Below are 27,994 nucleotides of genomic sequence, written 5' to 3'. Positions count from 1 at the left end.
AACAGGAGATTGTTTCAGTATAGTCCTGTTCTTCTGTTCTTCTGGAAGACTTTCCCATTGGGTTGCATCCTCCATGTCAGTATGATGTCCTGATCACTCAGCGTCTGATTTAACTAAACACAGAAACAGGCTTCAGTTACTCAGTGGATAAATTCCACTCAGACAAGTTTGAGGCATTTCAACTCAAAATTAACATCCTTACTTTACAAATCTTACAGAAAGATCAGAATGTCTCAAAACATTGTGTTTTGTCTTTACATAAAAACACACTGGTGGGGAAATCTGATCATTTTCTTAAATCTTATTTTTAGACTGATGTTTTCTGTTTGCTGTATGTTCAACAATTAATTTTAGTCAGATGAGTATTGTAAAATCCACCTTGTTTAAGACGAGCGCCTTCAGTTCAGCTTCATCCACATTCTCAGCAGCTTTCACCTGGACTCGGATCACCTGCTTCTTGGCTGTGGGAGAAACATACTGTATCATATATGTTACTTAGTTTTACTACATCTTACTTTATGAACATATAAATCAGGGATTCATAAACTTTTTGTCAGACAAACCCCTTTGACCTGAGTTGCGAGTTACATTTAGTCATTTTGTAGACACTTTTATCCAAAGTGACTTACAATTGGAGAATAAATAACGTGGTTTCTCTTAAAGAGGAAAACAGGAAGTGCTCATAATATCAAGTTTCAGGCGAGTGAGTGTTTTGCCTAAAGGGGTAATATGATGCGATTTTAATTTTTTCTTTCTCTTTGGTGTTACAAGCTCTTGGTGCATAAAGAGGATCTGTAAAGTTGAAAATCCTAAATATTCTTTATTAAAAATAAGAGTCAACCATGACCTCCTAAAATGCCTCATTAAAACACGTCCCCACATGTCTATGTCAAAATGTGGGAAGATTTGCATAACGCCACCCAAATGTTCACCCAAAGAAAGAAGGTATAACTTTTATTCTCATATTTGCCGCCAGTGCCATATTGTTTTGAGCAGTGTAGAGTAGCGCTTATTGTTTGTCATTTCTCTGAACACAAATGTAGACATGGGTTTTATGTTTATGAAGCGCAATACGCAACGCAACACGTAAAAACACAGTATAAGTCATAATAATCAGTAATTATATTCCCACCGGATGCAACAAATGCCTCGTTTGTAATTGGTTTTACTGGTTTTGTCTCGTCGTGCCGGGACACGGCATCACAATATGTTGAGGGGCATAAAATTTCTGTCACATGCTTGAGGCATTCAGCCAATCACAATGCACTGGATAGCTGGCCAATCAGAGCAAAGCTCACTTTTCAGACCAATTAGCTTTGTAATAATTGACACGTTTTAGAAAGGCGGGGCATAGAGGAACAACAATAATGTACAGTGTGTGGAACATTGTGTCTTTTATCCTTAACCCTCTAGAGTCGACCAACACAGGTTCGCCTTTTCTGGCTTTTTCTCCTGATAACACCTAAAATAACTTAAATTACACTTTCAGTTTTGATCATACAGATAAGAGCAATACATCACTTAAATTTGTAAAGGGTCTACTTTTTTGTGTAAACACATAATAATAGATAAATCTTTGTGCATTTACAAAATAAAGAAAACAAACAGGGTGGGCTGTCTGTCGCCTTGGTCTGTGTGATCTTCATTTAGGAACGCGTCATTAAAATGAACTTTAATTCAACAAATACTCAACAAAGAGACATGAGAGATATATCTATAGAAAGCCTGACATGTCTACTTTTAAACTCAGCAAGTTTTATTGAAAACAATTATTCTGTGATAAAGTAATCCATATGAAAACAACGCAATGTCCAGTCTTTCACGTCTCCTTTCATTATATCTAATGTGACCATGTCCACACCCCACGTGCTATTGATGTTACAAAAGACAACATGAAGCGCATGTAAGCGCCCATATCACAGCAAACAAAGCAGCGAGACTGTTCTTCAAGTTTTTTAATGTTACTGTTCAGAATTCACCTCACAGAAGACTTGTTGTATAGATTGAAGAAAAAATAATGAACCGGCTTGATCCAGTAAAGATCATAAACATGAGTAAGTCTATTTTATGAATCTACTTGTATTTGTTTTCACTTAATTTGTAACGTTACACATTTTACTAGTTGGACTTTTTCCAAACTATAATCCCTGACTAAATGTATTCTCACGTGAAACATTATGAAGTGTTTTTTTTTTTTTTTTTTTTTTTTTTTTTTTTTTTAATGTTCTATAACATAGACAGCAATACAAAATAAAAGCAAAATGAGTTATAATGTTGCTAGTCTAATGTCAGTAAGAATGATAAGACAAATCTTTACTGTGATTGGCTATTCTCTGTTCATGAATATATGCCATATATGTTTATAACTAGTTTTTGGATTATATAGGCCTACATACAAAGCATGCTTGTGTTTATGAATGTGACTAAACTTCTGTTCATTAATATCTGCTCTGGTGTAAATATTGAAATGTGTTTTACCCCATCATTGGTGTTTGCGATCATCTGAGTTGTAAATGTAAAAGTAAGCTGTAAATATCACTGATAATAAATGTGCTTTGTGGTTATTGTGTTCTTTTTTTCCCTATAAATTACTACTTATAGGGAAAAAAGTATCAGTGACTATTACAATAATGTGAACAACCGATGCTGTTCTTCTGAACTTTCTATTCTTCAAAAAATCCTGAATAAAATTATTCTTAGAATCAGGATCAGAATAAGCTTTATTCGTCAGGTGTGCGCAAACACACAAGGTATTTTTTTTTTTTTTTTTGCTCCTGGTACATACATACATGTATGCATACTGTACATACACATCTGACATGAGAACAGAATAAAAATAAAATTAGTAAGATTTAGCAATAAATAATATTTATGAATCTGGAACAGTAGATTGATTAATGCACAGATTTGTGCAATTTTACTCTATATAGAACTGTATAGATAAAGATATATGCATACAGTATGTATTTGCATAATACCTCAGAAAGGCAATAATTTTAGATGTAAAATGATTTACGGAAATGAATTACAGAAAACATGTAATGCTTCATATGTTAGCTGTTTAAACTGGAGAGGGGGGGGGGGGGGCAATGCCTAGATGTTCCAGTGTAGAGAGATCTGTAGCATCTGCCTGAGGGGAGAGGTGCAAACAAGTTTTGTCCAGGGTCAGAGGGTATTTGATGAAGTTACCTGTCCATTTCTTCACTCTGGGGTTGTACAAGTCCTGAAGACTGGGCAGGTGCACACCAATGATCCTCTCTGCTGTCCTAACAGTCTGTTGCAGTGTTCTTAAATCTGATTTGCTGGCTGACCCAAACCATGCAGTTATAGAACGGCACAGAAAATGAAAGTGAAAGTCATGACATTCTCAACCGACTCAATAATAGCCAAGTAAAACTGTGTCATCTGTGCCTGTGGCAGGTTGAACTTTTTCAACTGATGAAGGAAGGACAACTTCTGCTGGGCCTTTTCCACAATGGAGTCTATGTGAGTGTCCCACTTCAGGTCCTGAGAGATGGTTGTGCCCAGGAACCTGAATGACTCCACTGCAGTCACAGTGCTGTTCATGATGGTGAGTGGGGGGAGAGCAGGAGGGTTCCTCTTGAAGTCCACGATCATCTCCGCAGTTTTGAGCTTGTTCAGCTCCAGGTTGTTGTGACTGCACCAGACAGCCAGCTGCTCAACCTCCTGTCTGTAAGCTTCTATTCCTACATCCTCTACTGCACATCTTTCTTTCTCTGTGGGTCTCTGGAATTGTCAGTCAGCTGCCAACAAAGCAGACTTCTTTTCTGATTTTTCTTTACAATCCGCACTCAGCATCTTGGGCTTGACTGAGACCTGGAATTGTCCAGTAGACTCATCAACCCCATCTGCTCTAGCAACAAAATTATCTTTCTCTCACACCCCCTGTCAGGTTGGCCAGGGGTGGGGGCACTGGTGTCTTCACAGACTTCCATTCATTCCTTGTTTCATTTTGATTTCAAATGATTTACTATTACAAGCATGCACAAATCAGGCAACCAACTTGACTTAATATACACACACAATTGTATTGCATGCAACATTTCAGTAGAACCAATATCTCTGATCATTTCTTTATTACATTTAAACTGCATTTTGCTACCTGTGTGCCACCTAGCCCTATACCGGTTACTTTTAGACGAAACCTACACTTGCTTTCCCCTTCCATCTTTCCTCTGTAGTATCCTCCTCTCTTCCCTCACCTTCCCGTTTCTCATCGCCGGATGTGAATGCAGCAACTGAGACTCTATGCTCTACTTTAACCTCTTGTCTAGACAATATTTGTCCTCTCTCCTCCAGACGAGCACAGGCTGCCCCTTCTAACCTCTGCTTATCTGATGTTCTTTGTGAGCATGGGACCAAACTCAGTTCAGCAGAGAGAAAATGGCACAAATCAAAAGATTTGTCAGACCTGAGTATGTATCAGTCTTTGCTTTCATCTTTCTCTGCTGAAGTCCATACTGCCAAATCCTCAGTATCAACAGCACTCCAAACACATGTAATCTCCTTAAAACCTTAAATTATCTCCTCTGCCTCCTCCACCACCTCCCACCACGTCTATAACAGCTGATGATTTCACCACGTTCTTCACAGACAAAACTAGAACAATCAGTCAATTCTCAGTCCCCACCACACAGAACCTCAAACCAACCACATTCACTGTTAAAACTCCCATCTTGTCCTTCTGTCCCCTCACTGAGGCACATATTATAAGAAATTATAAGACATGGGTAACACAATAAATTATAATGTCATGGAAAAGTTCATTTATTTTAGTAATTCAACTCAAATGCACACAGACTGAAGTAGTTTAAGTCTTTAGTTCTTTGAAATGTGATGATTTTGGCTCACAGTTAACAAAAACTCACCAATTCACTGTCTCAACAAATTAGAATACTTCATAAGACCAATAAAAAAAACATTTTTAGTGAATTGTTGGCCTTCTGGAAAGTATGTTCATTTAATGTACATGTACTCAATATTTGATAAGGGCTCCTTTTGCTTTAATTACTGCCTCAGTTCGGCGTGGCATGGAGGTGATCAGTTTGTGGCACTGCTGAGGTGGTCTGAAGCACAGGTTTCTTTGACAGTGGCCTTCAGATAATCTTCATTGTTTGATCGCTTGTTTCTCATCTTCCTCTTGACAATAGCCCATAGATTTTCTCTGGGCTTCAGGTCTGGTGAGTTTGCTGGCCAGTCAAGCACACCAACACCATGGTAATTTAACCAACTTTAGGTGCTTTTGGCAGTGTGGGCAGGTGCCAAATCCTGCTGGAAAATGAAATCAGCATCTTCAAAAAGCTGGTCAGCAGAAGGAAGCATGAAGTGCTCCAAGATTTCTTGGTAAACGGGTGCAGTGACTTTGGTTATCAAAAAACACAATGGGCCAACACCAGCAGATGACATTGCACCCCAAATCATCAGACTGTGGAAACTTAACACTGGGCTTCAAGCAACTTGGGCTATGAGCTTCTCCACCCTTCCTCCAGACTCTAGGACCTTGTTTTCTTAATGAAATACAAAACTTGCTCTCATCTGAAAAGAGGACTTTGGACCACTGGGCAACAGTCCAGTTCTTCTTCTCCTTAGCTCAGGTAAGACGCTGCTTACGTTGTCTGTGGTTCAGCAAATTCCTTGACAATATCTGTTGTCGGGTGGCTCTTGTTGCCTTGACCCCAGCCTCAGTCCATTCCTTGTGAAATTCACTCAAATTCTTCAATCGATTTTGCTCGGCAATCCTCATAAGGCTGTGGATCTCTGTAACCGTTTGAATCTTTACTCATTTAAAAAAAAACATCTTAATACTCATCTTTTTCACCAGCACTTGACCTACTAATACTAGCACTTACCTTTTCTTGTCTATCCTATTCTTGAAAAAAAAAAAAAAAACTTAACTACGGGTTCTGCGCCAGACTAACTGAGACTTGTCATGGCACTTGTATACTGTTGTTGTTCTTGTTGGTCTGATTGCTTCTTCTGTTCTCATTTGTAAGTCGCTTTGGATAAAAGTGTCTGCTAAATTATTAAATGTTAAATGTTGTGCAACTTTTTCTTCCACGCTTTTTCATTCCACTCAACTTTCTGCTTGGATGCAGGACTTTGGGAACAGTCAGCTTCTTTGGCAATGAATGTTTGTGGCTTACCCTCCTTGTGAAGGGTGTCAATAATTGTCTTCTGGACAACTGTCAGATCAGCAGTCTTCCCCATGATTGTGTAGCCTAGTGAACCAAACTGAGACACCATTTTGAAGGCTCAGGAAACCTTTGCAGGTTGAGTTGATTAGCTGATTGGCATGTCAACATATTCTAATTTGTTGAGATAGTGAATTGGTGGGTTTTTGTTAAATGTGATCCAAAATAATCACAATTAAAATAACCAAAGACTTAAACTACTTCAGTCTGTGAGCTGTGTGCATTGAATTTAACACACACGTTTCACAATTTGAAAGTCATTTACAAGTAATCAGTTAATGACATCAGCAAACTGCCCACCCACATGACGCCACATGCAAGAAATGGGATGTTTTCAGTTTCCAAGAATTGTTTACAGATCCTTGCAACATGGGGCCGTGCATTATCATGCTGTAACATGAGCTGATAGTCGTGGATGTATAGCTGAACAATGGTCCTGTTGTCCATAACATAGGCCTGCCCATACCATAACCCCACAGCCACCATGGGCCACTCGATCCACAACGTTGACATCAGCAAACTGCCCACCCACATAATGCCAAACATGCTGTCTGCCATCTGCCCTGTACAGTGAAAACCAGGATTCATCCGTGAAGAGAACACCTCTCCAAAGTGCCAGACGCCATTGAATGTGAGCATTTTCCCACTCAAGTTGGTTACGATGATGAACTGCAGTCAGGTCGAGACCTCGATGAGGATGATGAGGATGCAGATGAGCTTCCCTGAGATGGTTTCTGACAGTTTGTGCAGAAATTATTTGGTTCTGCAAACCGATTGTTGAAGCAGCAGGTCTCAGACGATCTTGGAGGCGAAGATGCTGCATGTGGAGGTCCTGGGCTGGTGACGTTACATGTGGTCTGCGGTTGTGAAGCCAGTTGGATGTACTGGCAAATTTTCTGCACATTTTAGAGTGTCCTTTTATTGTGGCCAGCCTAATGCGCACCTGTGCAATAATCATGCTGTCTAATCAGCATCTTGATATGCCACACATGTGAGGTGGATGGATCATCTCGACAAAGAAGAAATGCTCACTAACAGAGATTTAGACGGATCTGTGAACAATATTTGAGAGAAATAGACCTTTTGTGTACATAGAAAAAGTCTTAGATTTTTGAGTTCAGCTCATGTAAAATGGGGGAAAAAACAAAAGTGTTGCGTTTATAATTTTGTTCAGTTTAAATGTAGCTAAAATAAATTGATTGCAGCCACTAAAGTATGGTAAATTCTTTTTTTTTTCAGTAAAGCTTCTTGTTGAGTTACTAGTTAATATATTATTGATCCCTTATAAATCATTGTAAATGTCAACATTGCACTATTGTCTCAATAAACATTTGTTAATCATAAACTAATTATGATTAAATCATTTGTAAATTATTAGTATATAAGTATATATATTAGTTTCATTGAAGTTGTAAGCTGGTATGATAAAAAAAAAAAAAAAAAAACATAAAATGCAATTATGCAGTTCCAGAACTAAATGTACAGTACTGAAGAACTGGTACGATTTTGCATGAATTATTTCCCAGTACCATTTAAAGCGTTGCATTTGCACTGACCATGTGTACTAGGATGTGACATAAGCTGGTCAACAGTGGATATCATTTGTGCGCGATGTTCAACAATGTTAACAAAGAAGAACAACATTAACATCAGGGGGATGGAGGATGCTGTGATGTTATGTCTTGCGGGTTTCACAATAGTGCACATGGAATGTCGATGTATACGTAAAGCAATTAAAAGAACATAAAGGAGGACTAAAAATCTCCAACGACAGCTGGCAGTGCTACATTTGCTACAATTGCCTGTGCTTCAGCGTCCGTATATTTATCACTGTTCATGATACTTTCATAGTTCTGGTATTATGAAAAGGTTCCTGCTGTGCGAAAGGCCCTAATGTGAACAGGTTTTACCCTCCACTCAAGAGAACAGTGTTAAAATACTCCATGAGTGTCAGAGAAGACATCTGTCTACACCCTCACCAGTCATCCTTTACATTAGAAGTACACACTAAAGTATTCAAAACCTGTTGTGTAAACGCATGAATAAATCATTTACAAAGCTTTTTGCATCCCTTAATCTAAAGTGTAAACTACTCATCAGTTGTAAATGTTTTACAAACCTGCCGGTTACAGGTTGTGTGTGTGTACACACTGGGGTGAAAGATATACAAATGATGAGTAACACATTTACAACTTATGAGGAGTTTATACTTAAGATTAGGGGATGATTTATGATTTAAATTATTTATTAATGCTTTTACACAACAGGTTTTGAATACTTTGTAGTGTGTACTGCAGTGTAAGTACTGACTGGTGAGGGTTTAGAGATTTGTAAATAATTGGCATATTACTTAAGTTTTGAACATAAAGTCATGTTTTGTAAATGATTCCGTATCAGTTAAAAATTATCATTACTTACCTATAAGGCCCTAAATGGTTTAGCTCCTGTGTACCTAACTAGCCTTCTACCACGCTACAACCCATCACGCACCCTAAGGTCACAAAACGCTGGTCTTTTGGTAGTTCCTAGGATAGCAAAGTGCACTAAAGGAGGTAGAGCTTTCTCACATTTGGCTCCCAAACTCTGGAATAGCCTTCCTGATAATGTTCGGGGTTCAGACACACTCTCTCTGTTTAAATCTAGATTAAAAGCACATCTCTTTCGCCAAGCATAAGAGTAATGTATCTCTTAAATTGTGAGTGTAGTTGCATCTGATCAAATGGGCATTCTTATTCTTTAGCTTGGGTTATACTAATTAATTTTACTTTGTTGGATCAGCAGCTACGTTAATGATGTCTCTATTTGTTTCTCTGTTTCTGCTGGGATCTTCATCCCGTGATAACTAGGATTTACACAAGCCCCAGTCTGGATCCAGAACACACAAGAAGAGATGATGCTGACCCTCAGAGGGTCAAGTGTGACTGCATCATAGAATAACTGCTGTTAATAATGTTCATCGTCTGGCTGAATACGTCTTGTATTAATTTTACATTTTTGGAAGAATCCTGTCATACGTGCACAAACCGACAGTCACCACTTATTATTTAGCTACTACTAAATATTGTAGAAACATAATTTTCTGTAAAGTTGCTTTGTTATGATTTGGATTGTAAAAAGAACTATACAAATAAACTTTAATTGAATTGAATCATGCAAATTTGATTAAAAGAAAGATGCTGTGCTTGAAAGTGACATCTTTGTGAGCTGTGCTCTGTACATCTCTACAGTATTCACAATTGACAATGGACATTTTTTTTTCCACGTGAAATTTCACTAATGTAACTACACTTTGACGATCTAGAATGATGTGTCAAAGTATTACCTGTTCCATAAACCTCCACCTCACACAGAATGAGATACTTCTGGATGTTAGGAACGTACATGTTCACATAACGACCTTCCATTCCTCCGCAAGAGAAACTGACAGAACTGGCTGCTGGGACAGATAAAGTGACACCACATCTACAGAGAGAAAGAGAGAAACCACGACACAATCAGCTGACCTGATCAAATCCAGTTCTCCTGACACGTTCATAACTGTTTTCATAACTTTACCTGGGATTGTTGTTGCCGTTGTTCTCCAGAGAGTTTCCGATCCGGATCTCTACTCCAGCCGTTTGATCCAGCCAGCCGTCGCCTCTGTTGGTGACGGTCACTTTGTAAATGTAGTAAGAATCCAGCAGGTCCAGCCTCCACCACGGGCTGAGCTGGATATCTGTGTGGGAGCAGTATTTATAGGTTTCTTGTGGATAGGGTTTTCCTGAAGGAGAATATTTGATGCCATCGATGGCATTTTCAGCTCCACCAGCATTAGCTATGGATGACTGTACAGCCTTTCCTTTTAATGCCAAATTCTCTGAAAACATTTAAAGAGACAGAGGATCAAGACTCAAATGTGTGAAGTTTCAGTACATTCCATTTGGCTTCAGATATTACATTCCAATCCGAAACACTCAATTCATTTTACTACTACATTAAAACCTGAAGTCAACATTTTTAATGGTTCTGCACTTACATTAACAAAGATTAATAAACGCTATAAGTTGTGTATTGGTTAATGTTAGTTAATGCATGTTAACTAATGGGACATTAGTTACTACTTTTTACCTTTCAAGTTTTCTGAACTCCCCTGAATGGAAAAGACACCTGTTACAAAAACAAAATATTTCCATTGCTTTCTGGGATGTAGAACAAGTTTATGTTGCATTTGATTCTTTAAAAATGTTCTAAACAGCATCTAGAATTGTACATCATCAGACCGATGCGTGTCATTTATACTCACCCAAAAGTAAGAACAGATAAGAGAGTTCCTCCATCTTGTTTGTTAAAGATCATTAACCAGATACATGTGATGGTCAGATATGACAAGGGCATCCATCCCTCCTTTTATTTGTATTTCTCTAAGCAGCTTCAGTCTCCACCCTTAGGAAATTCATGGTACCTCCAGAATGGCTTTTCTCAGAACATCTCTCAGGTCAAGCCTGATTTACTATACAAATCTGACAAAATGCAAATGAAGATGAGGAACTTAAGGATTTCCCTTTTTTCCTGGTACCTGAGTAATTAAATACAAATAAATTATTTGTACTTAAGGGTCATTTTCATACTGTTTTTTTTATTCTAAATGAATAATATACTTCCATTTAAAAAAAAAAAACATGCTTGGAAAGTTTCACCTGTCCATGAGTTTCATTATTAGTGTTAGTTCAAAATAAGATCAGCTGCTAAAAGGAATCATCCAAAATAAGTTCAGCATAACCATATTGTGTTGTCCAATGTGAGGCAGTTTTCTTCTTCAGCATATTTTATAATTCAAGTAATTTATTCTGAATGAGAGAGAGAGAAAGAAAAAAAAAACAGTGTTGTAAAGTATCATAAGATCAATATGTGGGACATCTGAAATAAATCAATGGTACAAATAGACGAGAAAATAATGTGCAATAAATAAAACATTCAAAATAAGGATGCATGTTTAAAAAACATGAGGAAAAAAAAACATTTTATTTATCATTGGCAGCTTTACATGGCCGTTAAATTATGCAATGTGGAGGGAAATTATTTATTATTATTATTATTATTATTATTTATTATTAATTATTATTTCCACAAGTTCAACCATTTTAAGTTTTACAATTTTTTAATTCCCTAAAAAAGCAAATTTGTTGTAGCTTTAACTTGTAAGTAATTTATTTTGATGATTCAAATATCCCTGTAAATCATTAATGAGCAGAAATGTAAAACATTTTGAAGTTTAAATATTTATTCAGTCTTTTATGTTTGTTTATCAGACACTAGATTATAAACAACATCTGGACAAATTGCAATGTGATCAACATTTGTTTACACTAACCAATTGTTCAATCACTGAAGATTCACTGGCAAAAGATGGATTTCTGATGCAAACTCAAGATTTTCACTGATCTGACATTGTATAGAATAGGTAAAACAGGCCAGTGGAAATTCTCGCTACTACACAAATCACCAGGAACGAAAGTATATCTGTACAAAGTTGCTTTTGTTCTTCGTCTAGTGATGAAATCTGGACAAATGCTTTAAATCTCTACATGTACTGTATATTAATTATAGCAGCTCCGGATGAACTCACAGACCTTTAGTTTATCTCTCCTGATTTCCACTCCATCAAATCTGATCGCTCATCATTTCCATGTTATTTTGTGTCTATTTGAATGGTCTCAAGAAGGATGTAAATCTGGAGTCCATCATCTGCTCAAACGTCAAACAAAGAGCCATCACTTCATACAGATCTCAGACTCTACACATTTCACAGTCACCAAAACAATCAAAATATGCTTAGGACTAAATAGAAAATTTATGTTTACAGATTTAACAAAAAAAAAACAAAAAAAAAATTCATTTTTAGTTTGTTCCTTTAGTGTTTTTTTTTTTTTTTTTTTTTTTTAGATGCCCATCAGATGGCCATTTTTTAACAAGTTGGTATGATTTTTTAGGGGCTTCATGAAATGTCTGAAACATACTTTGGTCAAAATTCCTCAATGGCCATGTAAATCCTTTTTACCTTGTCAAAAAAAGCTCCATTCACAGAGTTCAAAATATTTGGTTTCAGCGACTGAAACAAAATATTTTATCAAAGTTACTATTATTAAAGGGATGGTATGATGAGATTACAATTTTTCCCTACTCTTTGGAGTGTTACAAGCTCTTGGTCAAGTCAAGTGACCTTTATTTATATAGCACTTTAAACAAAAAAGATTGTGCCAAAGCAACTGAACAACATTCATTAGGAAAACAGTGTGTCAATAATGCAAAATGATAGTTAAAGGCAGTTCATCATTGAATTCAGTGATGTAATCTCTGTTCAGTTTAAATAGTGTCTGTGCATTTGTTTGCAAATCAAATCAATGATATCGCTGTAGATGAAGTGACCCCAACTAAGCAAGCCAGAGGCGACAGCGGCAAGGAACCAAAACTCAATCGGTGACAGAACTGTAATGGAAACAATTTAGCTCAAAGCGAATCATTTAAGATTTTAAAGGGAATTTGAACAGAATCACTGTTTCACGGCTGATCACTGAGACACCCTGCGATTCACTGAACGAGCCGTTTAACATCAAATCTGCGCTGAATATTAATATCCAAACTATAGTGAAAACACTATCAATTAGCACAGTAACAAGATCGGCAGTTTAAGACATTAACTTGTAAGCACAAAACACAAGATACTTCTCTTTTCAATATGAATAAGGCTTTATTAGATAAATCTAAGACATATAAACTAATCTAACACATAAACGCACGCACACACACATTCACACAAGTTGCAGGAAGATCGAAAGTTAGGGAAAGATGAGTTTAAGAGAACGGAAATATGGGATCCCAAGTTTACAGCAATACGTTAAATTGCATAGACATGAACAACCATCAATCACTTAATTAACCCCCGCATTGAGTTCCTCAATGAGGTTAAAATTATATTAGATACACCAGTAAAGGTCACAGTCTGGAGGTAAAGTTACTTGCGTCTCCTATGAAAAGGGAGTCCCCTTTGTTGTCGTTGAAAGGGGTTTCCCGATGTCGCTGATTGGCTGGAAGTTCAATAGTCGCTGAAGTGACGTCTTGGGAAGCCTGTGGTTGGGCGTTGGCTGAAACTTGGAGTTGTGTGGACTGGTTGAAGTTAAACGGGCAGTCGAGGTCAGACGGCGTTACAAAACTTAACTCAGAACACGAAACTCTCAAACAGAAAATAAAATAAATAAAGTTTGACGAGACTAGGTGGTGTTTCTTCTCATCGTGGCTAAGTAGCAGCAATCGTGCAGGCTGAACCTGGAACCGCACTCAAAGAGTGCTTAAAGTGTTTACTAAAAGAAGGGCTAAAAGCTAAAGCTAGGAAGCAAAGCTACAAGCTAAAAGCTAAAAGCAAACTAAAAGCAGGCATGACTAAAAGCAGAAGCATAGCTAAAGACTAAAAGCAAGATTTTATGGTGTCCTGTGTATTTAAACTGGCCTGTTGGCCACACCTCAAATGTTGTCTTGACCAATCAGATATTGTCTTGGCTCGGGGGTATCATAAATCATATGTTGAATCATATGACGAATTTTCCCTCTCTTGCAGGGTCTAATTTTGGACATGATTCCTATATTAAGAATATGATACATTTGACAAATAACTGCTTGCCAGGACTATTTCAAGCAAGCAGATTCGATTACATAGATAACAGACATGATTATGTATCCTTAAGCTATCCCATAGGTATTAAAAGACAAACGCAATAAGTGATTATAACATGATAGTCAAATGTGTGGGTTACATATAAATGAATATGGAGTGAAGCGATTTACTGATATTCATTTATAAGTCTTTTTGAGTTCTTTTTGGTCCATATATATGTAGAAAAGACAGTTTCTTTGCCATTCTCTTGACAAAGATTTATGTGGAGACCAGAGCTTCAAAGGCCAGTCTGGTTCTGCTGAGTACTCTCATGGGTTTACACGTGATGTCCGGCGTTGCTTATCAAATATCAACAACAAATTTGACAAATCTCTTCTCTGAATTGAAATTGCCGATAATTGTTCTAGTGGTGTTAATGTTGAAAGCTGTTCTGTGAAAGCGTTGGTTGGTTGGTTATCTTGCTTGGGACTTGTGGCACAGAATGTTTTATGACTTCCTGTCGCCTTACTTTTATGTTTATGCGGCGCGATACACAAAACAAAGCATACAAACACAGTATAATTCATTATAATCAGTAATTATGTCCCCATTGGATGCTACAAATGCCTCGTTTGTAATGGGTTTTATTGTTTTTGTCTTGTCGCGCCGGAACAAACGGCATCACAGTATGTTAAGGGACTGTGGTGGAAAAAATTCATTTACATTGCTTCTGCATGACCATATATGCTTATGAAATATAGTGTATGCATGTGTTTTCTTAGAACTGCTGTGTAGGCACTGTGAGATGGGTTTATGGTTGCAGAAGGGCAACACCTGGGGTTAACAGATTTCTGAGAATGACCTGAGAGGGTCATTGGGCCATAGAATGGGGGGACAATGCCTGAGGATGACCTGAGGAGGTCACCTAAGTCCTAAGTGTGTGAGAAACATCCCACAGAGAGTGTGTTTTCTGACGTTTATGTTATCCATGGAAAGGTACTGCTGTTGAGAGTTTGTAACCTTGACTGACTGAAGCAGGTGTAAGGGGAAGGACTGCCCTCCCCTGTCGTCGCACTCTGCAGGAACTTGTGTTACTGTATGACTGTCTGACCTTCTTGCAAGAATAAAGCTTTCTTTTTAATTATAACTGAGTGTGAGCCTGTCTCTTATGCTGATAAGAGCTGATTTAATTTTGACCCAACAGGGCGTAACTGGTAACACTTTACATTAATGTTCCCTTTATAAAGGGTTTATAAACGTGTCAATAAATGTCTAATAACTCACTTACAAATGCTTTATGAATCATTGATAAGCAGCTATAAATTAATGAATAAAAGGGTGATTTTAATGCAATACCTGGCAAAAAGTGAACCATTTTTAACTCACATGTTATAAATGCTTAACAAATATATATTAATACTTATTTCACTCAAAACCAGGTTCCTCATTTTATTCATTATACAGCAAAAATGTCCTATTTTAGAAAGACATAACGGTGTTGTCTTTTTTATGAGATAATGTGAAACTCGTAATAGTGTCTTAGTATCTCATTATATTAAGAAACTTTCTCATAATAATGAGAAAATTTCTCGTAAAATGAGAACATAAAAAAAAATGCATGCACAACACAAGAGTGACAGCACGCTACTAACATTTGTTGGTCAAAGCCATGCAAGATCTTGTAATAATGAAAAACTTTCTCATAATAATGACTTAACATATCCTAATAATGAGAATTTTTATTGTGATAATGATATTATCTGCATGTAGTCTTGTGGTAATTTGTAGCACTTACCAACAAGTTACTCTGCCAGCATGATAGTTCATGTCTTCAGATATAGAGGAATATATTCCAACAAAAATCACACACATTTTATGAAAATACATATCAAAGCTTCAGTGTCCCATACTTTTTCTGGCAGGACATGTGAATGTAAAAAAAGCTTAATGTGGCTTAAAGTACAATGACAAATTCAGGATACAATATTATTGATCATGCACACGGGCAAGCATAAGAGCCTAGAATTTGAACACAACACCCAAAGTTGCATGTTAAGCGTTTTCCTATAGAAAACCATTAAAAATGCATAAAGCGTTGCTGTTTTGTGTTGCATTCAAATTTTGCATCCACCTGAATGCCTGTATATACAATATGGATGTTCATTAATTTCTGTACTGAATTTGGTTCAGTCTGTCTTTGTACTTCAAGCCATGTTAAGCATTTTTCACGCTAAGAGTTTGACACTGAAAACCAAGAGGTTGCCGTGGTAATGAACAACGATGCTTTGTGCTATTGAACTGAGATGGCTTTCTGTATGATTCCTGTTGGTGTCGCTGTTGGACAGTGTTTTCTCTACTTCCTGTTGGCCTTCTGTAGCTAATCATAGCTCTGTGTAGCTGTTTTTATTTTATATTTTCTCTCTATAATCTTTCTTACTATCACTGTCTGTTTGTTTGTTTATTAAATTGTAAAATATAACTTAATTCACACCATATTTCTGATATTACCGATCAATCATATCAGATTAACTTTGATCTTCACTCTTCCGTGACTGCAGTACACCTGCAAAGCGTTAGCACTCGTTAGCTTGTCATTAGCGTTTTCTTTTCTCCTCTCCTCTCCTCTCTCATGCTGCAGTTTTCCACAAGTTCATCAAACAACCGCAGTAAGAATATTTCATCAAGCACGGTGAGTAATGGCTTCTCCTGCTATTGTTATTTGCACCTCTTGCCACATGTACAGTTTATCTATCTCTGTCGCTGATGAGGGATTCACATGTGATAAATGCAGGGAAATAGTTAGGCTGACAGAGAAAATTTCAGAATTAGAGACACGCATCCAAACTTTAATTGAGGACAGTAAGAATGTTAGGGCTCTAGATATGGCTTTGGATGCGTCTAGCTCAGGGACTCCTGTACATTGTCCGGTTCCAGCAGAGCCCCTCCAGCAGGGCAACTGGGTGACGGTGAGGCAGCGTAGTCGTGTGTCAAAACACCGCTCTTCTGTTCCGATCAAAACATTAAACAGGTTCTCCCCACTCAGTGATGCACCCACTGAGAAACCTGATGAAAGTGCTCTAGTTATTGGTGATTCTACTGTACGGAACGTGAATATAGAGACACCAGCCACCATAGTCAAATGTTTACCGGGAGCCAGAGCGCCTGACATCTTGGCAAATTTAAAGGTGCTGGCTAATGCTAAACATAAATACAGTAAGATTGTTATTCATGCCGGCGCTAATGATGTTCGACTTCGCCAGTCGGAGATCACTAAAAATAACTTTAAAGAGGTGTGTGAACTTGCAAGCATGATGTCAGACACTGTAATATGCTCTGGTCCCCTCCCTGCTTACCGTGGTGACGAGATGCATAGCAGATTGTCATCACTCAATGGCTGGATGTCTAAGTGGTGCCCACAGAATAACATAGGTTTCATAGACAATTGGATGAGCTTTTGGGGCAGACCTGACCTGTTTAAAAGAGATGGTCTTCATCCCTCCTGGGGTGGCGCCACTCTTCTGTCTAGAAATATGGCACATAGTCTTAGTGTTTATACTTGACTAACTGGGGCCCAGGTCAGGAAGCAGACAGACTGGCTAAACCGACCGTCTGCTAGCTGCTTCCCGTCACAGAGGTCAGTTAATTCTCAGCACATAGAGACTCTTTCACCTAGATATCACACTATAGAGACTGTGTCTGTTCCACGAACTAGAAAATACAAAAAACGTCCAAACCAAGTTAAGGTTAACAATTTAATTGAGGTTCAACAAATAAAAAACAAATGCAATATGGATAAACAAATGATAAAGATTGGCTTATTGAATATCAGATCCATTTCTACGAAAACACTTTTTGTAAATAATATGATAACTGATCATAATATAGATGTGCTCTGTTTGACAGAAACTTGGCTAGTACCTGATGATTACATTATTTTAAATGAGTCCACCCCCCAAGATTACTGTTATAAACACGAGCCGCGTCTAAAAGGCAAAGGGGGAGGAGTTGCTTCAATTTATAACAACGTTTTCAGGATTTCTCAGAGGGCAGGCTTCAAGTATAACTCGTTTGAAGTAATGGTGCTTCATATAACATTATGCAGAGAAACCAATGTTAATGATAAATCCCCTGTTATGTTTGTACTGGCTACTGTATACAGGCCACCAGGGCACCATACAGACTTTATTAAAGAGTTTGGTGATTTTACATCCGAGTTAGTTCTGGCTGCAGATAAAGTCTTAATAGTTGGTGATTTTAATATCCATGTCGATAATGAAAAAGATGCATTGGGATCAGCATTTATAGACATTCTGAGCTCTATTGGTGTTAGACAACATGTTTCAGGACCTACTCATTGTCGAAATCATCCTCTAGATTTAATACTGTCACATGGAATTGATGTTGATTGTGTTGAAATTATTCAGCAATTATTCAAGTGATGATATCTCAGATCATTATTTAGTTCTGTGTAAACTTCATATAGCCAAAATTGTAAATTCTACTTCTTGTTACAAGTATCGAAGAACCATCACTTCTACCACAAAAGACTGCTTTTTAAGTTATCTTCCTGATGTATCCGAATTCCTTAGCATATCCAAAACCTCAGAACAACTTGATGATGTAACAGAAACTATGGACTCTCTCTTTTCTAGCACTTTAAATACAGTTGCTCATTTACGCTTAAGGAAGGTTAAGGAAAACAGTTTGACACCATGGTATAATGAGCATACTCGCACCCTAAAGAGAGCAGCCCGAAAAATGGAGCGCAGCTGGAGGAAAACAAAACTAGAGGTATTTCGTATTGCTTGGCGGGAAAGTAGCATATCCTATAGAAAAGCATTAAAAACTGCTAGATCTGATTACTTTTCTTCTCTTTTAGAAGAAAACAAACATAACCCCAGGTATTTATTCAATACAGTGGCTAAACTAACGAAAAATAAAGCCTCAACAAGTGTTGACATTTCCCAACACCACAACAGTAATGACTTTATGAACTACTTTACTTCTAAAATCGATACTATTAGAGATAAAATTGCAACCCTTTCAGCCGTCAGCTACAGTATCACATCAGACAGTGCACTATAGACCCCCTGAGGAACAGTTCCACTCATTCTCTACTATAGGAGAGGAAGAATTGTATAAACTTGTTAAATCATCTAAACAAACAACATGTATGTTAGACCCTATACCATCTAAGCTCTTAAAAGAGGTGCTTCCAGAAGTCATAGGTCCTCTTCTGACTATTATTAATTCCTCATTGTCATTAGGATATGTCCCCAAAACCTTCAAACTGGCTAAACCGGAACCGGAAACACTTCACATAACACCGTACTTTCTACATTATTAGAAGAATGGCATCTACGCTAATATTTGTCTGTTTCTCTCTTGTTCGGAGGTCACCGTGGCCACCAGATCCAGTCTGTGTCCAGATCAGAGGGTCACTGCAGTCACCCGGATCCAGTACGTATCCAGACCAGATGGTGGATCAGCAGCTTGAAAGGACCTCTACTGCCCTGAAAGACAGCGGAGACCAGGACAACTAGAGCCCAGATACAGATCCACTGTAAAGACCTTGTCTCAGAGGACCACCAGGACAAGACCACAGGAAACAGATGATTCTTCTGCACAATCTGACTTTGCTGCAGCCTGGAATTGAACTACTGGTTTCGTCTGGTCAGAGGAGAACTGGCCCCCCAACTGAGCCTGGTTTCTCCCAAGGTTTTTTTTCTCCATTCTGTCACCGATGGAGTTTCGGTTCCTTGCCGCTGTCGCCTCAGGCTTGCTTAGTTGGGGTCACTTCATCTACAGCGATATCATTGACTTGATTGCAAATAAAAACAGACACTATTTCAACTGAACAGAGATGACATAACTGAATGCAATGATGAACTGCCTTTAACTATCATTTTGCATTATTGAGACACTGTTTTCCAAATGAATGTTGTTCAGTGCTTTGACGCAATGTATTTTGTTTAAAGCACTATATAAATAAAGATGATTGATTGATTGATTGATATGAACATTGTATGCATGTGACGCATGGAATGTAAAGCTAACAAAACTGATAAATCATCTAAATAAATATCTATAAATTAAGTTTATATGTGTAACGTCTTTCATTTCTTCATAAAATGCCTGGATCTATTAACTGAAATATTAGTCTGGAATGTTTGAAGCAATAACTATCTGGCAGAGTAACAGTGTTACAAATTAACAAAAGACTACATGCACATAATTTATCTGAAATCGTTATATAATTACAGATTATAGCATTATGCACTTTAGATTACAGTATTAGCAATGTTTGTGGTGTTCCTACATGGATTTGACCAACAGATTTCCTAGCGTGCTGTCACTCTTGTGTTGTGCATGCGTCAAATAAGTTCCTCTTCAGGAACTCGAGCTGCGTCAATGCGGTTTGGGGAACGCGCCCAGCGTGCGCGACTCTGAATATCGTGTGAAATCAGACCAATGGAAGAGCGTGACGTCACCGGCGGAGTGACGTAAGCGACCAGGAAGCACGTGCCACGCAGCTGGCGTCAGCTTCGCGTCTTTCAGCAAGCGCTCTGTGTGTGAATCTTGTGAGTCTTATTTACTGTTGTCTGTCCAGTTTAAGAGCTCCTAGACATGCCAAAGAGCAAGGCGAAAGTCAAACACACTGATGGCGATTCAAAATCGCGCTATAGGTTGTGTGTTCCTCCCTGCCCGAGATATATAACGGGTGGGGATACACGCAGCCTTTGCGTGGTTTGCCTGGGTTCGAAGTACGCTGAGTCGGCTCTCAAGGGGGCCGACTGCCCGCACTGTGAGCATATGTCGGTGCGGCTGCTTCGTTCCCAGAGGGCCCTCTTCGAGGAGGGGGCCTTCGCCATCGTTCCCCGCGGTGATGGTCCCGCTTCTGCTGAGGCAGAACAGCGGCTGCACTCGTGGGGTTCGCAAGTGGATCTTGTGGAGGGAATGGAGACGTGCCAGTCCCTATCTCCTTTCACTTCTGCCAGATCCGGCACCCAATCCCTAGAGTTGGAAGCATGCTCAGCGGATCCTCGCCACCCACTCGCCGCAGTATGAGGAGCTCTTGGAGGTGGTTACTCGCGCAGTGGCTAAATTAAGCATTGATTGGCCCGCCGAGAAAACAGCTGAACCGCAGAGAAGCAAGCTTGATGAACGCTTCCTGCGCACGAGTCAGCCACCTCCCAGCCGGGGCCTGCCATTCTTTCCCGACCTGCATGATGAGATCGCCAGGTCGTGGAAACGTCCATTTTCGGCCCGCCTCTACATCCCCTTGTCAGATTACTATGGAAATGTAGTGGAGATGGGAGAGCACGGTTATAGAGCGATGCCCCGGGTAGAACAGACGCTCGCGAGCTATCTGTCCCCTGGCGCGGCATCGTCTCTAAAGGCCCCGGCATTGCCCTAAAAGCCACTCAGAACAACATCGGCCGAGGACTTCCCAGCCCAAACAAGATCTTAGGGCAGTTATCGAAGCTAGGAAGTCCTCGGCCAAGAAACCCTGACGCCAAGAGCCCAGGGTTTCAGAGGGCAGCCTCTGCTGGGGTAGAGTGGTACACACCGCAGTACACGGTGCCTGTCTCACCTCAGCGCCCTCTGGGAGCCGGTCTGCCAACCCTGCCAGTGTTCCAGGGCACAGCAGGTCCGAGCGAGCATCACTCTCAGTATCTTCCGCCCATGCGCGTAGCGGGGCAGAGATGCTCGCCGCCCCTGCGGGGGCCTCTTACACCAGAGATCAGTCTCGAGAGACTGATTCCCTTAGTAGATTATTTAGCAGCGTGGAAACTACTGCCAAATGTATCTCGATGGGTCCTGCACACAGTAGAAAAAAGCTACCGTATTCAGTTCGGCTCCGTACTGCCAGTATTCAACGGGGTCGTTCAGACGATAGTCGGCCTCAGGCAGGGTCAGGTTATGGAACAGGAACTGAAAACCCTATTAGAGAAGGAGGTCATCGAGGTGGTCCCTCCTCAGGACAGGGAGTCTGGATTTTACAGCCGGTATTTCATAGTTCCAAAGAAGGATGGGGGGTTGCGTCCGATTATAGACTTGAGGGTCTTAAATCGTTCAGTTATGAGACTAAAATTCAGAATGCTAAAATTCAGAATGCTCACAATCAAGCATGTTGTAGCTCAGATCAGGTCCGAGGACTGGTTTGTCAAAATAGATCTCAAAGACGCATATTTCCACATATCCATCCTTCCACAACACAGGAAGTTTCTGAGGTTCGCTTCCGGGGGCGAAGCTTACCAATATTGAGTACTTCCCTTTGGCCTTGCACTCTCACCCCGCACGTTCACAAAATGTGTAGACGCGGCTCTGGTCCCCCTGCGCATGCAGGGCATCCGCATTCTCAACTACATCGACAATTGGTTGATCTTAGCTCAGTCAGAGCAGGTTGCGTTTCGGCATCGAGATGTCGTCCTCGCACATATGCTGGGTTTGAGACTGAACGCCAAGAAGAGTGTGCTTTCTCCGGTTCAGAGAACCACCTATCTAGGAGTAGTATGGGATTCGACCGCGATCGTATCGAGTCGATCTGCATCTCAGTCGAGAGAGTCAAAGAAGGCCAGTGACTCACTGTCAAACAATTTCAGAGATTGTTGGGTCTGATGGCAGCTGCGTCCAACGTGACACCTCTTGGCCTACTGTACATGAGACCCCTACAGTGGTGGCTCAAGACCAAGGGATTTTCCCCGAGGGGCAATCTACTTCGCACTATCAAGGTCACGCGGTGCTGCCTCAGTCCCTTAGACATGTGGAAGAAACCTTGGTTCTTGAAACAGGGCCCGGTGTTGGGAGCTCATTGTCGCCGTGTAACACTAGCGACGGATGCATCCCTCAACGGCTGGGGTGCAGTCATGAGTGGCCACCCTGCCCATGGTCTGTGGAGCGATCGCCATCTAACATGGCATATCAATTGTCTAGAAATGCTAGCAGTTTATCGTGCACTGAAGCACTTCCTTCCAGACCTAAGGGGTCACCATGTGTTGGTGCGCACCGACAACACATCGGTGCTCTCTTATATCAACCACCAGGGAGGTCGGTGTTCGCTCCCTTTGTACAAGCTGGCACACCAGATCCTGGTGTGGTCCCAGATCAAACTCCTCTCATTAAGAGTAGTATATATTCCTGGGAAACAAAATATGGAAGCAGACATACTGTCGAGGCAGGGGCCGATGCCCGGGGAATGGAGACTTCACCCAGAAGTAGTGAAGCAGATATGGAGAGTATTTGGCAGGGCTCAAGTAGACCTATTTGCATCTCAAGAGACATTACGGTTCTCTCTAGTTCATCCAGCTCCTCTGGGACTGGACGCTATGGTACAGACCTGGCCGAGGCTTCATCTGTACACATTTCCCCCTACTGCTCTGCTCCCTGGAGTTCTGGCGAGAGTGCGCCGGGACGGGGTCCGTCTGTTGTTAGTAGCCCCGTTCTGGCCGGGCCGAGTATGGTTCTCAGATCTAGAATCGCTCCTCGACGGCTCTCCGTGGGAGATACCGATCAGGACAGACCTACTCTCGCAGGTGCAGAGTACGATAATTCACCCTCGCCTGGAGTAGTGGAAGCTGTGGGTGTGGCCCCTGAGGGGGCACAACTGTTAGCAGCCGGTCTCTCAACCGAGGTTGTTGAGACCCTTCTCCAATCCAGAGCTCCCTCAACTAGGAAACTGTACGCCCTGAGGTGGAAACTCTTCACCTCATGGTGCAGACACCGCCAGTTAGACCCAGCAAACTGCCCGGTTGGTACAGTTCTGGAGTTTCTACAGGCTAGGCTCTCTGCAGGGTTGACCCACTCCACGTTGAAGGTCTACGTGGCGGCTATTGCGGCCTACCATGCCCTTCTTGATGGCCAGTCTTTTGGAAGACACCCCCTAGTTACACGTTTCCTCCGTGGTGTGCTTGAGGCTGAAACCTCCAGTACGGTCCTGTATTCCCCCATGGGACTTGGTTGTGGTGTTAGAGGCAATGTGCAAACCCCCATTTGAACCTATTCAAGATATCTCAGACAGACATTTCACACTTAAAACCTCCTTTCTGTTAGCTATCACCTCTCTGCGTAGAGCAGGAGACCTTCAGGCCCTCTCTGTGGCCCCTACTTATCTTGAGTTTGCACAAGGCATGACTAAAGTGCTCATATACCCTCGAGCGGGATATGTTACTAAGGTTCCCTCTGTTACACCACAACCTGTAGTGCTGCAGGCCTTCTGTCCTCCTCCCTTTCGGGAGCCCGACCAGGTGAAGCTAAATTGTATGTCCAGTTTGAGCGCTGGACGCATATGTCCACAGGGCTGCCCTGTGGAGAAAGACTGATCAATTGCTTGTATGCTACGGTCCCCCCAAGAGGGGTTCTCCTGCTTCTAAGCAGACTATTAGTCCTTGGATAGTCGAGGCTATCAACGCTTCCTATGAGTCCTCTGGTCGTCCCCCGCTGTCAAGAGCCAAGGCTCACTCTACTTGGGGTACGGCGACCTCCAAGGCCTTCTTAGCAGGTGTATCCATGCTGGACATCTGCAATCCTGCGGGATGGTCCACGCCCTCTACATTTGTTAAATTCTATGGCCTAGACATGCCCGTCACTCCAGGCGCTTCAGTCCTCCTGTCCTAAGCTGTGCTCTTCGGATACACACTAGGCAGGGGTTTGGTAGCCTGGTGGCATTGGTACTCATTCCCCAAAGCGCATTGATGCAGCTCGAGTTCCTAAAGAGGAACGTCTCTAGGTTACGTATGTAACCCTAGTTCCTCGAGGGAACGAGACGCTGCGTCTCGGAGCCATACCCCCGGCACCCCTGCCGGCGCTTGCTGGTACTCGAAGCTGATGCCAGCTGCGTGGCACGTGCTTTTATAGCTTCCTGGTCGCTTACGTCACTCCGCCGGTGTCGTCACGGTCTTCCATTGGTCTGATTTCACACGATATTCAGAGTTGCGCACGCTGGGCGCGTTCCCCAAAACGCATTGACGCAGCGTCTATTTCCTTCGAGGAACTAGGGTTACATACGTAACCTAGAGACATTTTTCTTTTTTGTCTTTTTTTTGTGGATTAGCCCTCTGCAGGGCTTTGCAGTCTTGACTGGAGCTGTTCTATGGCCCCTGAATAGAAAGTTTTCAGGATTGCTGGTGAGAACCTGAATTTCCTCAGCTGTCACAGATGGTACAGTCTTTGCCTGGCTTTATTAACCTGTGTTTGAATGTGAGTAGTCCAAGTCAGGTCCTAGGAGATGTTTACACCAAGGTACTTGAAGCTGCTCACCCTCTCCACAGGGGTCCCGCTGATCATAAGAGGGAGTATAGGGCTGCTGCTGTCTCTTCCTGAAGTCCACAATCAGTTATTTAGTTTTGCTCACAATCAGAGAGAGACAGTTATCCTGGTACCATGATGTTAATTTCTCTACCTCATCCAAGTATGCGGTCTCATTATTGTTGTGAATGAGGCCCAGAACCACAGTATCATCAGCAAATTTGATTATAGATGTGGAGCTGTGGGAAGACACGCAGTCATGTGTGTAGAGTAGAGTAGAGTAGAACAGGGGACTCAGGACACAGCCCTGTGGGGCTCCTACGTTCAGGGTGATGGAGCTGGAGGTGTACTGGCCTAGTTTCACCACTTGAGCTCTTCCAGTGAAGAAAATCAAGAATCCAGTTGCATAGTGAAGAATTCATGCTGAGGTCTATGAGTTTAGAAGATAGCTTTAATGGGACTATAGTATTAAAAGCTGAGCTATAGTCAATAAATAGCAGCCTTACATAGTTCCCGTTATTGCTTTCAATGTGTGTGAGAGAAGAGTGTAGGATGTGAGAGATGGCATCATCGGTGGATCTGTTTGGGCACTAGGCAAACTGAAGAGGGTCCAAAGTATCCGGGGATGGAGGAGCAGATGACGTTTTTAACCAGTGCCTCAAAGACCTTCATGACTATTGATGTGAGGGCAACTGGACGGTAGTCACTCTTTTCTACATTTTCATAGACTGCTGATGGACAGGTGAGGTGGAAAAACCTATGAAAGATGTCCAGTAGTACTCATTAAGCATAAAACACACACTTTGTGTCAAATACTGGACATGCACAGTAAACATACGCCAAGGGAACCTACCAAACAGAACAAGGAGTGTAAATAGCCTGTGCTCCATTTTCTCCAGTGCATCAATATTCTGCAACAACAAGATTATATTTTCTCAATATGATCATAAATTCATTATTGATTATTGATAATAGTTTGGACTGTTTTTATAACCTTGTTGTTGTGTTGCCCTGTTCTGGTTTTCTCAAACTGCTCGAAATACTGGTTCAACTATTTATTTATTCTTGAAATTTGTTGAATATTTCCCCTTTAGGGTCATGAATGTGCATGAAAAGTTTCAACTCACAGATGTGTTTTTGGAAGGATGTGAAATGATTTTGTTGTGTTGGACCCCATTGAGTCTCAGTGCTTTTCATGCAATTCGACAAAAATCAACACTTTGAAAAACACTAAAGTGTCAGATAAAAACATAGAAAACCTTTATAGTTTTCATTCTCTATAATATGAACAGCTCATGTTACTCCTCTCCTCATCAGCTTACACTGGCTACCAGTAGCCGCTCGCATCAAATTCAAGGTACTGATGCTTGCATACAAGACGACCACTGGCATGGCACCAACTTAACTAAACTCAATGGTTAAATCTTATGTGCCCTCCAGAAGTTTGCGCTCTGCAAGTGAACGACGCCTTGTGGTGCCATCCCAAAGAAGTTCAACATCACTCGGACCTTTTCCTGGACTGGTCCCAGCTGCTGGATGACCTCTCAGTCTCAATTCAAACAGCTCTTTACTCGTTTTCAAGAAACATCGAAAGACTCATCTTTTCGCCAGCACTTGACCAACTGATATTAGCACTTACCTTTTCTTTTCTTGTCTGTTATGATGATATGTGTTCTGTACTAGACTAACTGAGACTTGTCATGACACTTGTATACTGTTGTTGTTCTCTTGTTGGTCTGATTCTATTGTTCTCATTTTTAATTGATAAAAGCGTCTGCTAAATGATTAAATGTAAACATACTTGAGAACTTATGAAATTAAAGATAATTGAATGGAAACCAACTTAGAGTATAATGGAAACCAATTCGGCTCAATTTGACCCCATTTTCTGAACACAACAGGAGTGTTAAAATGAAATGAAATGAATTGAACAAACCTGAGTGATCTTCTCCTCTTCTTTTCTCCTCTCCTGGTTTTATGAGTTCTCCTGAGCTTTAATATTCTCTTTAACTGCATGCAAAGCATCAGCTGTCCTCATCTCACCTTTACCGTCAGTGTTCACCCCTCATTTAAATCAGCTGGTTTCCTTAAACTAACTGAACTGTTTCTAATCACAGTTCTGTTTGTACACACTGGCATTTTCAAAAAGTGTCATACTGTTTATGTGCTACTCAGTTTTGTGAGTTTATTATTTTATGATGTTTATGGTTATATTTGAATGTTTATCACTAACACATGCAAACTTTAGGAAAACAACTCTTGGAAATAAACATTATAAATAGCTTCTTTTTTTTAGCATTTGAATGTTTCTGAATAATCTCCAGCCGTCTGAAGAGAATAAAAGTGTTCTTGTCACCAGAGAAATGTGAAAAATGAAAAGCGGGTTTATACCACATCTGTCTTAATAATTAAATTTATATTTGAATAAAATTTATTTTAGATAATTCATTTAATTTATTCATTTTTTATGCATTTTTTATATTAATTCTTTAAATATGATATTTTCAGTCTCAACAGACTGAATCAGTGCATATGAAGGCTTGTGTTTATTGCCTAGTTTTCACGTGAAAGAACACATTTGTATAATGCTGAGAGCTTCGGAAGCTGCTTCTCACATCATGACTCACTCAGGCCAGACTCAGAGCTCGGAATGTTTCCTCTTAAAGCAGAATGTTACATTTGTGTGTTAGTCACTATAAAAACAGAAACATTAGAAAAACTCCTAACAAATCCCCACTAGCCAAAACAACAGGACCAAAAACAGGTGACATCTACTGTCGTACTGTGTTATGACAAGAACGGTACAAGAGCTAATTGACTGCAGGTGTTCAGTTTCTCTATCACATATAGCAACTCCTCATTTTGTCATCAAGTATCAAGCTCATCGAAATAAGGACATGCAGAAATG

General features: G+C 40.5%; 1 long non-coding RNA gene across 1 annotated transcript; it reads right to left on the bottom strand.

The window, feature by feature from the left end:
* Positions 1 to 9,933: 9,933 nt before the first annotated feature.
* On the bottom strand, positions 9,934 to 10,747 carry LOC113078359 (uncharacterized). Its single transcript, XR_003281488.1, has 3 exons — positions 10,495 to 10,747; positions 10,320 to 10,358; positions 9,934 to 10,068 (listed from the first exon to the last, which is right to left on the bottom strand). It is a non-coding gene; the product is annotated as an uncharacterized LOC113078359 (long non-coding RNA).
* Positions 10,748 to 27,994: the final 17,247 nt, after the last annotated feature.

Source organism: Carassius auratus, unplaced genomic scaffold, assembly GCF_003368295.1.
Source record: "Carassius auratus strain Wakin unplaced genomic scaffold, ASM336829v1 scaf_tig00025551, whole genome shotgun sequence".
Lineage (NCBI taxonomy): Eukaryota > Metazoa > Chordata > Actinopteri > Cypriniformes > Cyprinidae > Carassius > Carassius auratus.
This window is presented reverse-complemented; position numbering and strand designations above follow the sequence as displayed.